The sequence below is a fragment of the Lathyrus oleraceus genome, chromosome 3, assembly GCF_024323335.1.
Source record: "Lathyrus oleraceus cultivar Zhongwan6 chromosome 3, CAAS_Psat_ZW6_1.0, whole genome shotgun sequence".
Classification (NCBI taxonomy): domain Eukaryota; kingdom Viridiplantae; phylum Streptophyta; class Magnoliopsida; order Fabales; family Fabaceae; genus Lathyrus; species Lathyrus oleraceus.
Window position 1 is genome coordinate 513,954,134 of NC_066581.1, and position 13,961 is coordinate 513,968,094.

Genomic DNA, 13,961 nt, shown 5'->3' on the forward strand with positions numbered 1-13,961 from the left:
CAACTTCGAACTTAAACCTTCGCTGTTGCAGGCTGTGCAACAGAACCAATTCTCTGGAAATCTTACCGAGGATCCAAACCTACATTTATCCGTATTTGTCCAATACGCCGATACTGTTAAAGCTAATGGTGTCACTTCAGAGGCAATTCGACTTCGTCTTTTTCCTTTCTCATTAAGAGATAGCGCTAGAAGATGGCTTCAATCTCTCCCTTCCAACTCAGTCACCACCTGGAACGAGTTGAAGAAAGTTTTTCTTGCCCGATACTTTCCGCCAAGCAAAACAGCTATGTTAAGAGCCCAGATAAACGGATTTAAACAGAAAGACAACGAGTCTCTTTTCGAAGCATGGGAAAGATACAAAGACATGATGAGACTTTGCCCACACCATGGTTTGGAAGACTGGTTAGTAATTCATACATTTTATAATGGTCTCTTATACAACACAAGGTTAACAATAGACGCCGCTGCAGGTGGTGCACTAATGAACAAACCTTATGCTGATGCCTACCAGCTTATCGAGAGCATGGCCCAAAACCACTATCAGTGGGGAACCGAACGAACAACGGTGGAAAAACCTCAAACGAAAACTGGCATGTACGAGATAAGTAACCTTGATCACGTTAATGCAAAAGTGGATGCTTTGGTCCAGAAAATTGAAAGTTTAAACGTATCACCCCCAGCCGCCGTGGTTGCTATAACTCAGAATTGCGAGGTCTGTGGAATCCAAGGTCACACTCCTGCGGAATGTCAACTCTTGACTGGAATCCAAGCAGAGCAAGTGAACTACGCTCAAGGAAGCCCCTATTCGAACACCTATAACCCAAATTGGAAGAACCATCCAAACTTTTCATATAAGAGCAATAATGCTTTGTACGCACCCGGACAGTCTCCAAATCAAGCCCCATCTATACCTCCGGGATATCAGAAACCGAATCCATCCATGCCTAACAATAACACCCCTAGGAAATCCAACTTGGAAATCATGATGGAAAACTTTATAGCTTCCCAACAACAAACCAATAAAGATTTCTTAAACCAGAACATACACACTGGCGAACAACTTAAACAACTAGCAAGCAAAGTAGATGCCTTGGCTACCCATAACAAAATGCTGGAAACACAAATATCACAAGTAGCCCAACAACAAGCACCTACTGCTGCCCCGACTGGTACATTCCCTGGACAGCCCCAACCTAATCCGAGAAGCCAAGCTCATGCAATTATATTAAGAAGTGGAACGGAAGTGGAAGGACCGTCTGATCCAAGGATAGAAAACCAAAACCCTAAGAAATCAACTGAGGAAAGTGAACCTAAGGAAAAGGAAGAGAGTAATAAGGAAACCCTAGAAAAGAAGGAACCTTATGTACCTCCACCACCTTACAAACCACCTATACCTTACCCTCAAAGGCTTGTTAAAACCAAAGATGCGGGCCAATTTAGAAAATTTGTTGATCTCCTTAAACAATTAAACGTTACAATTCCGTTCACCGAAGCTATTACGCAGATGCCCTCATATGCTAAATTCTTAAAAGAAATCCTTTCTAATAAGAGGAAACTTGAGGATAGCGAAACCGTTACACTCCCTGCCGAATGTAGCGCTATAATCCAAAACATGCCCCCTAAACTCAAGGATCCGGGTAGTTTCTCTATACCCTGTCACATAGGAAAATTTGTCATCGACAAAGCCTTATGCGATTTAGGAGCCGGAATTAGCGTTATGCCTTTATCCATATGTAAGAAACTGGAAATGGGAGAATTAAGACCAACCAAAATGTCTGTGCAACTAGCAGATCGTTCCATCAAATATCCTGTAGGAATCCTTGAAAACGTTCCCGTACGCATAGGTCAGTTTTATATTCCCACTGATTTTACAATTATGGACATTAGAGAAGATGATATTACACCTATTATACTAGGAAGACCGTTCTTAGCAACTGCCGGTGCAATCATAGACGTAAAACGAGGACGACTCACCTTCGAAGTAGGTGAAGAGAAAATTGAGTTCATTCTTTCCAAATTCTTGAAAGCACCTGCAATAGAAGATACATGTTACTTCATGGATATCATCGATGAATGCATAAAAGAAGCAGAGTTAGGAGAAGACAAATCATCAGACTATCTTTTAGAAGACAAATCTAACCAATGTTTAGCAATAACACCGGACCCTACGCAATGTCTTAACAAACCAACCCCTGACCTGAAAACACTTCCCAAAAATCTGAGATATGAATTCCTAGATTTAGAACTTGAACGACCTGTGATAGTTAATGCAGATCTAGGAAGACTCGAAACAGAAAAACTCCTACATATCTTAAGAAAGTACCCCACCGCACTAGGATACCACATCACCGATCTTAAAGGAATAAGCCCTTCTATTTGTATGCACCGCATCATGTTAGAAGAAGACTGTAAAACCTCTAGGGAACACCAGAGAAGACTAAATCCGATCCTGAGTGAGGTAGTAAAGAAGGAAATAACCAAGTTATTGGAAGCAGGTATTATATATCCTATATCTGATAGCAAATGGGTTAGTCCTGTACACGTTGTACCAAAGAAAGGAGGCATAACCGTTATTGAAAACGAAAAAGGGGAAACTATAACTAAACGAATCGAATCGGGATGGAGAATGTGCATTGACTATAGGAAACTAAACAAAGCAACCCGAAAAGATCATTTCCCTTTACCATTCATTGACCAAATGTTACAACGATTAGCAAAACACTCACATTTCTGTTATCTAGACGGTTATTCAGGCTTCTTTCAAATACCAATTCACCCTGATGACCAAGAAAGGACAACGTTCACATGCCCTTTTGGTACCTTCGCTTATAGACGAATGCCGTTTGGTCTGTGTAATGCCCCTGCAACCTTTCAAAGATGCATGATGGCAATTTTCGCCGACTTTCTCGAAAACATCATGGAAGTATTTATGGATGACTTTTCTGTATACGGACAAAGTTTCGAAGAATGCCTTGAAAACCTGGAAAGAGTTCTTGAGCGATGTGTAAAAGTAAACTTAGTACTTAATTGGGAGAAGTGCCACTTTATGGTACAAGAAGGAATTGTTTTAGGACACATCATCTCGAACAGAGGAATTGAAGTAGACAAAGCCAAAATAGAGGTAATCGAAAATCTTCAACCCCCAAGAACCGTGAGAGAAGTACGAAGCTTTTTAGGACACGCCGGTTTTTACCGACGATTCATCAAAGACTTCTCTAAGATAACTAAACCTTTAACCGGACTGTTGATGAAAGATGCTGAATTCATATTCGACGATAACTGTTTAAAAGCATTTCAAAAGCTTAAGCAAGCATTGATCTCAGCACCCATAATGCAGACACCAGACTGGAATGAACCATTTGAAATAATGTGTGATGCCAGTGATTATGCTGTAGGTGCTGTTTTAGGACAAAGAAAGGATAAAAAGCTTCACGTTATATATTACGCAAGCAGAACCCTGGATGAAGCGCAAATGAATTACGCCACTACCGAGAAAGAACTCCTAGCAGTGGTATTTGCGCTAGATAAATTTCGTTCTTACTTGGTAGGAGCCAAAATAATAGTCTACACTGATCACGCTGCTATCAGGTACCTTTTAACAAAAAAAGATGCTAAACCTAGACTCCTAAGATGGATCTTGTTGCTACAAGAATTCGACTTAGAAATCAAGGATAAGAAAGGAACTGAAAACGTAGTAGCAGACCACCTCTCTAGACTTGGGAACCTTGAACCGGAAAGAACATCAATTAATGATGATTTCTCGTACGACAAACTTATAGCTACTTTGGAAGAGAGCAACTCCGACAAACGAGTAGAAACCACCTTAGCTATATCCGTCACACCGTGGTACGCTGATCTAGTCAATTATTTAGCTGCCGGAATAGTCCCACCTACTTTATCTTACCAACAGAAGAAACGATTCTTCTACGACATAAAACACTATTACTGGGATGATCCCTTACTTTTCAAAAGAGGCCCCGATGGTATTTTCCGTCGATGTATACCTGAAGAAGAGGTAGAAAATATAATCCAACACTGCCACTCCGCTCCTTATGGTGGACACACAAGTACATCCAAGACCTGCTCTAAAATCCTACAAGCCGGCTTTTATTGGCCAACTATATGGAAGGACGTACATGCGGCTATTAAGGAGTGTGACAGATGTCAACGCACGGGAAACATATCTAGACGTGACGAAATGCCGCAAAAAGGTATTTTGGAAGTAGAGATTTTTGACGTGTGGGGGATAGACTTCATGGGACCTTTCCCATCCTCTTTCGGTAACAAATACATACTCGTGGCAGTTGACTACGTATCAAAGTGGATCGAAGTTATAGCTTCTCCAACAAATGACACCCGAGTAGTAACTAGACTCTTTAAAAATATAATATTTCCGAGATTTGGCATCCCAAGAATAGTAGTCAGTGATGGTGGATCACACTTTATATCCAAGGTACTCGAAAAACTACTACTTAAGTATGGAGTGAGACATAAGATAGCGACACCTTACCACCCTCAAACCAGTGGACAAGTGGAAGTGTCTAACAGAGAAATCAAGCAAATACTAGAAAAAACGGTCGCCATTTCAAGGAAAGATTGGTCATTGAAATTACCAGAAGCTTTGTGGGCATACCGAACTGCTTATAAAACCCCCATAGGGACGACCCCATTTAAGCTCATTTATGGAAAATCCTGTCACCTCCCGGTAGAATTAGAACATAAAGCCTATTGGGCTATTAGAAATCTAAATTTGAACTATAAGGCCGCCGGTGAAAAGAGAATCCTTGACATAAACGAATTAGAGGAACTCAGAAGAGACGCCTATGAAAACGCCAGAATCTATAAAGAAAGAACAAAACAATGGCATGACAAGCGTATATCAAGGAAAATCTTCAAGCAAGGCGACGCAGTGCTTTTATTTAACTCTAGACTAAAGTTATTCCCGGGAAAACTACGATCCAGATGGTCAGGGCCTTTTCATATCACTAAAATCTTTCCCAGTGGAGCGGTAGAAATAAAAGGAAAATCTACAGAACCGTTCACCGTAAACGGGCAACGTCTGAAACACTATCACTATGCGGAAACCAACGAGGATTCGCAAATCCTACACTTAGACGAAACGCCCCCAGGACCTATAGATTATATTTAACAGTTTCTTTGTCGAGCTTGCGACATTTAAACAAAGCGCTTAGTGGGAGACAACCCACAATTATTTTCTTATTCTATTATTATCATTTTCCTATTTTTTTCTTTCCTAAATTATTCTTTTAATTTCTGTTTAGTATTAATTCCTGATTTATTTTAATTCAAAAGAAAAAAATATATATATAAATAATAATAATAATTTTTCCTTCTTTCGGCATTTGGCCAAATCCTGACTAAAACTCATGTTTTCTTTTCTCTAGCTAACACTAACCAGATGGGACATATTGATCGTATGGGTATCAAGTTCAGAGGAATGGCTCAGAAACAAAAGTTTGAAGAACTAGCCGCTAGAGAGATGCTACCTAGTTTATATGCTGATGATTGGGCTATGACTGCCCTTGGACTGAGACAGAGTGTCCTGTATTTGCTGAATCAGATAGGATGGGAGACATCCCCTATCCTAAGACATTTCACCACCTACCGGAGACTCACACTAGAATTCCTTAGCTCATTAATCTATCTACCCAGCCATGGAAAAGGAATTAGCAGAGGTTTTATCCAGTTCAGAATGTTCAATATGGAGTACCAATTTAATATTAGAGACTTCACCAACCTTTTGGGTTTTCCTACCTCCTTTGATACATTCACTGTAAGCCAGGAAGAACTTTTTGAATATAGAGAGCTTGAACACTTTTGGGGTAAGCTGACTGGAAATGATGAGCCCGAAGAACATGAGTTTCTCTCTGGAAACATACACAACCCAGCCTTCCGCTATTTCCATAAGATCCTGACCCACACTTTATTTGGGAAGAAGCCAAATAGTACTTCAGTTTCACGTGATGAACTCTTCATCATATTTTGTGCTTCCCAGAACCGTCCAGTAAACGGTGCCACTTTTATGTTAGCTAATTTGGACCACCTTATCCAGGATGAGCGAGCACCAATCAGAATAGGCGGTTTGATAACTATGATAGGTAATGCTATTGGATTACGTCAGCCTATGCTTGACCTAAGCCCTTTTTGTGGCATTACTACTATGAGTATACCCTTCCTCTTCAACACTATGTTTATAGCAAACATAGGGTCTGACGAGTTTGAGCTTATTATTGATAACCAGGTTCTTTGCTTATTCACCATGCCCGATCCTAGGACTAGCGTTCATAACCGCAGTAACTGGCTTTACAACCTGAACGAAACCCCTACTCCTGCTAGATCCACTGAATCCATCCAGGACTATGAGATTTGTGATGACTATGAGAATTATGTTGACCATACCTCTCATGCTGAATCTGACCCTCAGACACCATCCGGCTATTATGATATTGACCCTCCTCCTCAGCCTGTCCTGACCGAAGAATCAGCCATACCTGACCTCCGGCATCATATGCCCGGAACTGATTATCACACCGCCATTGAAGCTTTGATGTCAGAACAAGACGCCCTTAGAGGAGAATTTACTAACATGTGACACGAAGTTCTAGGATACATGAGCAGTATGACAAATCAGTTTCACGAGTTGATGCATCGTGTTAACTCTTTTGCTCCTCCGGCCAGAGATCGTACAGAGGGATAGAATTTAGTTATTTTTCTAAGTTATTTAGTTTTAAATTAGATTTTTCATTAATGTTATTTGAATTCATGTTCACATTTATTTCTCTTTCATTTCATTGTTTTCCTTTCCTGTATTACATTATGATCATTTTATTGAAGCTGTTTATTTAATTTTATTATGCAATAGCTATTATGCTCTACTGTTGCTACCTATGACTTATTATTATGCAAAGCAGACTAAGTGTAACACCCCGATAATAATAAAATAATTATTTAAATTGAATTAATAATTTATTTATTAATTTAATTAAATAATTGGAAATTTTATTATTATTATTATTGGATTATTATTATTATTTGGAAAATATATATATATGTTGGAAATAAGAGAAAGAATCCCATTTTGGTAAAAAGAAAGTTTCACGTGAAAACAGAGAAACGATCGTGAAAGAGGAAAAGGGCAAAGAGACAGAGCAAGGGCTGAAGGTTGAAGAACGGAAAAGCTTGAAGCTCAAAGATTTGCCGGATTAATCAGGTAAGGGGGGTTTATCGTCGATTAATGGGTATTATGGGATAATATGTGATGGGTAGTGATAAGCCGTTAATTTGACCCTAATTGGGATTGGTGAATGCTGGAATTACGTTGGTTAAATTGTGTTAAAAACTGAAATTGAATCCGTGATTGTATGTGTCGTGATTTTCCGATAATGTAGCTTTTTACGGAAGTTGAATCGGAGGTCCGGAAGTCCTCCAATGGCGGAAAATGCGGAGAATTTTGCATTCTGCCTTGAGTTAGCGCAGGAACAGCTTCTGTCTTGCGTTAACCGGTTAACCCAGGGTGTTAACCGGTTAACACTGTTTTGAATTATGAAAATTTGCTGTTTTGTCTGCGTTAACCGGTTAACCCAGGGCGTTAACCGGTTAACACTGTTGTGATTGCTGAAATATTGCTGTTTGTGCTGCGTTAACCGGTTAACCCAGGGCGTTAACCGGTTAACACTGTTAAGTTTTGGGACAGGAGGCGTGTTGTGCTGCGTTAACCGGTTAACCTAGGGCGTTAACCGGTTAACACTGTTGCAGAGTGGAAAAATTGGCTTTTAATGTTGTGTACAGAATTGAGAGTTGGCCTATGTTGGCGTATGATGTAATAGGGATTATTTCCCGCTGTTTTGAGCAGTATAGGTATTAGTAGAGTGTGCTAATACTGTGTTTAATTGATTGACATGATAATGATGTGTTGATACATGTGTTGATGATGTATGATGATATGCATAATGCTATGAATGTATATATTATGCATGTATTTGTGAATGGACTGTTGTATGGCTTAGAGTGTGAGCATATGTCCATTGTGAATTGTTGTTGATGCTGCATTGCTAGATGATTAGCGTGCATAGCATAGCCTCCGGGGCTGTAGCTAATTCCCATGGTGAGGAATTAGTGAGTGAACCATTGTGGGTTGTTGTTGATGTTTGCATGCTAGATGATTAGTGTGCATAGTCTAGCCTTCGGGGCTGTAGCTAATTCCCATGGTGAGGAATTAGTGAGTTAGTCATTAGATCTCAAATGAGTGGGACTAGTGAGCTTAGTAGCCGCATCTGGATTTGATCGGTGAGCTTGAACTAGATGTTCAAGAATAGTCGGTACCGCATGTGTGGAGTCTCATTGCATAATGTATGTATGGCGTATAATATGAATGGATGTATTCCAATATTATACGTGTGTTTGTGTTGTTGTGGAGTATGATTTGAGATTATACTTGTGAGTTATGTTGGTGTTGAGTATAATGTTGAGCTGATGTGCTGTTACTGATTGTATGTTGTGATTAGGGTGATTAATATGTTAAATTGCTTAACATGACATTATATTCTATAATGCTTATTATATTGATTGAGGAACTCACCCTTACAACTATTTTTCAGGTAACGAGAACTGAGTTGAGTAGGAGCGAATGATTGGAGTCTAGTGTAGTCTCCTTAGTGGGTCGTGCTCTGATAGATGTAACATCGGGATGGGATATTTACCTTGTTGAATAATTTACATGTGAATGTTACATGTTTTACATGATTGAGGAGACCTCTATCCGTTGCGTTTTATGCAAATGTTTATGTTTTGAGTTAATAAAAGAGCATGACCGTTATATTGTTGAATGATGTGAATAATTGGGTGACACCCTTGAATGGCATAATTACTCTGAATTGTTATATGTTTATTATTTTTAATTAAATATTTGGGGTATTTTAGAAGGGTGTTACATTAGTGGTATCAGAGCATAGTCGGTCGAGTTGAGTCGTAATTATTCTGTTTCCCTGTACGGGATGGGTGTTGTGTAACCCTACCAGTACTTATTGTTTTAGTTTGTTTGGGTTTTCAGAATAGAGATGGCTGGAAGAGGTAGAGATGATGCTGCGATTGCTGAGGCTCTGGGTATGCTAGCTGGAGTACTTGGAGGAAATCCGAATGTTGCGGGAATGGGAGCTGCTCGTCAACTGAGTGAGTTCCAGAAGAACAATCCTCCAATGTTCAAGGGAGCATACGATCCAGATGGTGCTCAAAAGTGGTTGAAGGAGATAGAGAGGATCTTCCGAGTGACTGAGTGTGCTGATAACCAGAAGGTCAGGTTCGGTACGCACATGTTGTCAGAGGAAGCGGATGATTGGTGGGTTGCTACCCGCACTGAGTTGGAAACTGCTGGGAATGCTGAGATCACTTGGGCTGTGTTCCGAGAGAGATTCCTGAGGAAGTATTTTCCAGAGGATGTTAGAGGAAAGAAAGAGATAGAGTTCTTGGAATTGAAGCAGGGTAACAAGTCGGTTACTGAGTATGCTGCTAAGTTCACAGAGCTGTCGAAGTATTATACTCCCTATAATGAGGCTGCTGGAGAATTTTCGAAATGTGTGAAGTTTGAGAACGGGTTGCGTCCCGAGATCAAACAGGCTATTGGATATCAACGGATCAGAGTGTTTTCTGACTTGGTTGACTGTTGCAGGATTTTTGAACAGGATTCCAAAGCCAGAGCAGAGAGCTATCAACAGAGGGTTGATAGGAAGGGCAAGAATCAGAATGATCGTGGGAAACCGTATGCAGCTGGCAGAGGTTTCCAGAGTCAGAGTGGGATGAAGAGGCCTAGTGGGGGAGACTCTAGTGCTCCTGCTAAGTGTTATAGATGTGGCCGGGCTGGACATCGTGTTCATGAGTGTACCAGTGCTGAGATGAAGTGTTTCAAGTGTGGAAAAGGTGGTCATTTGGCTGCAGAGTGTCGGTTGAAGACTGTAACTTGTTTCAACTGTGGAGAGTTGGGTCATATCAGTCCACAGTGTCCTAAGCCGAAGAAAGAGAATCAGTCAGGAGGCAAGGTCTTTGCTTTATCAGGTTCTGAGACTTCTGCAGATGATCGTTTGATCCGAGGTACGTGTTATATTAATGGCTTTCCTCTTGTAGCTATTATTGACACCGGTGCTACTCATTCCTTTATATCTTTGGATTGTGCTGTGAAACTTAAGTTAGAGATATCTGAGATGCTTGGAAGTATGGTGATTGATACTCCTGCGAAGGGTTCAGTGACTACTACTTCAGTTTGTTTGAATTGTCCTTTGAGTATTTTCGGTAGAGACTTTGGGATAGACCTTGTGTGTCTTCCACTAGTGCAGATTGATGTTATCTTGGGTATGAACTGGTTGGTGTTTAACCGAGTTTCTATCAATTGTTTTGATAAGACTGTGATATTTCCTGAGGTTGAGGAAGGAAAGAGTTTGTTTCTAACAGCAAGGCAGGTGAATGAGGAAGTGGCAGATGGGGCAGAGTTGTTTATGCTGTTAGCAACTTTAGAGGCTAAAGATAAACTGGCGATTTGTGATCTAGCCGTGGTGTGTGATTTTCCTGATGTGTTTCCTGAAGAAGTGAATGAATTGCCGCCAGAGCGTGAAGTTGAGTTCTCGATTGATTTAGTACCTGGTACTAGGCCGATATCGATGGCTCCGTACCGGATGTCTGCTGTTGAGTTAACTGAGTTGAAGAGTCAGTTGGAAGATCTGTTGGATAAGAAATTTATTCGTCCGAGTGTGTCGCCGTGGGGTGCACCAGTGTTGTTGGTTAAGAAGAAAGAAGGTACTATGAGGTTGTGTGTGGACTACAGGCAACTGAATAAAGTGACGATCAAGAATCGGTATCCTTTGCCGAGGATTGATGATTTGATGGATCAGTTGGTTGGTGCGAGTGTGTTCAGCAAGATAGATTTGAGATCTGGGTATCATCAGATACGTGTGAAAACTGAGGATATTCAAAAGACTGCTTTCAGAACAAGGTATGGACATTATGAGTATTCTGTAATGCCTTTTGGTGTGACTAATGCGCCTGGAGTATTTATGGAGTACATGAATAGGATTTTCCAGCCGTACCTAGATAAGTTTGTTGTAGTGTTTATTGATGACATTTTGGTGTATTCGAAATCTGAAGAAGAACATGCTGAGCATTTGAGAGTGGTTTTAGAAGTTCTACGAGAAAAGAAGTTATTTGCTAAACTATCCAAGTGTGAATTTTGGTTAGAAGAGGTTAGTTTTCTTGGTCATGTGATTTCAAGAGGTGGTGTTGCTGTTGATCCTTCTAAGATAGAAGCGATATCTAAGTGGGAAGCTCTGAAGTCTGTTGCTGAGATTCGTAGTTTCCTGGGATTGGCTGGTTATTATAGGAAGTTCATTGAGGGATTTTCTAAGTTGGCGTTACCGTTGACGATGTTGACTAGAAAGGGGCAAGCATTTGTTTGGGACTCGAAATGTGAAGAAGGTTTCCAAGAGTTAAAGAGAAGGTTGACTACTGCTCCTATTCTGATATTACCGAGTTCGTCGGAATCATTTGAGGTTTACTGTGATGCTTCATTGTTGGGTTTGGGTGGTGTGTTGATGCAGAATAAGCAGGTTATAGCTTATGCTTCGAGACAGCTGAGGGTTCATGAGAGGAACTATCCGACGCACGATTTAGAGTTGGCAGCTGTGGTGTTTGTTCTGAAGTTATGGAGGCATTACTTGTATGGGTCAAGATTTGAGGTTTTCAGTGACCATAAAAGTTTAAAGTATTTGTTTGATCAGAAAGAGCTGAATATGAGACAGAGGAGATGGTTAGAATTTCTGAAGGATTATGACTTTGGTTTGAATTACCATCCGGGTAAAGCAAATGTAGTGGCTGATGCGTTGAGTCGGAAATCCTTGCATATGTCTATGTTAATGGTTAAGGAATTGGATTTAATTGAGCAGTTTAGAGACTTGAGTTTGGTGTGTGAGAGTACTCGCACCAGTGTTAAATTGGGAATGTTGAAGTTAACAAGTGGTATTCTGGATGAGATCAGAGAGGGTCAGAAATCCGATGTGTTTTTGGTTGATAAGTTGACTTTAGTGAATCAAGGTCAAGGTGGTGAATTCAGAGTTGATGAGAATGGTATTTTGAAATTTGGTAGTCGGGTGTGTATTCCGGATGTTACTGAGCTTAAGAAGAGTATTCTTGAGGAAGGACATCGTAGTGGCTTGAGTATTCATCCTGGAGCTACGAAGATGTATCATGATTTGAAGAAGTTATTTTGGTGGCCGGGAATGAAAAGAGAAATTGCGAGTTTTGTTTATTCCTGTTTGACTTGTCAGAAGTCAAAGATTGAGCATCAGAAGCCGTCTGGGCTAATGCAACCGTTGGCTATTCCAGAGTGGAAGTGGGATAGTATCAGTATGGATTTTGTTTCTGGTTTGCCGAGGACAAATAAGAATTTTGAAGCCATTTGGGTGATTGTTGACAGATTGACAAAATCGGCTCATTTTATTCCGATCAGAATGGATTATCCGTTAGAGAGATTAGCTGAGTTGTATATTGAGAAGGTTGTAAGTTTGCACGGTATTCCGTCGAGTATTGTTTCGGACAGAGATCCTAGATTTACATCGAAGTTCTGGGAAGGTTTGCAGAGGGCTTTGGGAACTAAGCTGAGATTGAGTTCTGCAATATCATCCGCAGACTGATGGTCAGACTGAGAGGACGATTCAGTCACTAGAGGATCTTTTGAGAGCTTGTGTTTTGGAGAAGGGAGGTGCTTGGGATTGTTATTTGCCTTTGATTGAGTTTACCTACAACAATAGTTTTCATTCGAGCATTGGTATGGCACCGTTTGAAGCTTTGTATGGTAGGAGATGTCGGACACCGTTATGTTGGTATGAGTCCGGTGAGAGTGATGTGGTTGGACCGGAGATTGTTCAACAGACTACAAAAAAGATTAAGATGATTCAAGAGAAGATGAGAATTGCTCAGAGTCGTCAGAAGAGTTATCATGATAAGAGGAGGAAGTCACTTGAGTTCCAAGAGGGAGATCATGTGTTTCTTCGTGTTACTCCGATAACTGGTGTTGGTCGAGCTTTGAAGTCGAAGAAGTTGACACCTCGATTTATTGGTCCTTATCAGATTTTGGAGAGGATAGGGGAGGTAGCCTATCGTGTCGCTTTACCGCCGTCGCTTGCGAATTTGCACGAGGTTTTTCATGTGTCTCAGTTGAGGAGGTACATTCATGATCCGTCGCATGTGGTCCAAGTAGATGATGTACAGGTGAGAGATAACCTGACTGTTGAAACATCACCTATGAGGATTGAGGATCGAGAGTTGAAGCAGTTGCGGGGTAAAGAGATTGCCTTGGTGAAGGTAGCTTGGGGAGGACCAGCAGGTGGCAATGTGACGTGGGAACTGGAGAGTAAGATGAAGGAGTCTTACCCAGAGTTGTTCGCTTGAGGTATGTTTTCGAGGACGAAAACTCTTTTAGTGGGGGAGAGTTGTAACACCCCGATAATAATAAAATAATTATTTAAATTGAATTAATAATTTATTTATTAATTTAATTAAATAATTGGAAATTTTATTATTATTATTATTGGATTATTATTATTATTTGGAAAATATATATATATGTTGGAAATAAGAGAAAGAATCCCATTTTGGTAAAAAGAAAGTTTCACGTGAAAACAGAGAAACGATCGTGAAAGAGGAAAAGGGCAAAGAGACAGAGCAAGGGCTGAAGGTTGAAGAACGGAAAAGCTTGAAGCTCAAAGATTTGCCGGATTAATCAGGTAAGGGGGGTTTATCGTCGATTAATGGGTATTATGGGATAATATGTGATGGGTAGTGATAAGCCGTTAATTTGACCCTAATTGGGATTGGTGAATGCTGGAATTACGTTGGTTAAATTGTGTTAAAAACTAAAATTGAATCCGTGATTGTATGTGTCGTGATTTTCCGATAATGTA

At 40.4% G+C, this 13,961-nt stretch overlaps 1 pseudogene; it reads right to left on the reverse strand.

Annotated features, from left to right (window-relative positions):
- Positions 1 to 293: 293 nt before the first annotated feature.
- Positions 294 to 393, reverse strand: LOC127133881 (uncharacterized; annotated as a pseudogene).
- Positions 394 to 13,961: the final 13,568 nt, after the last annotated feature.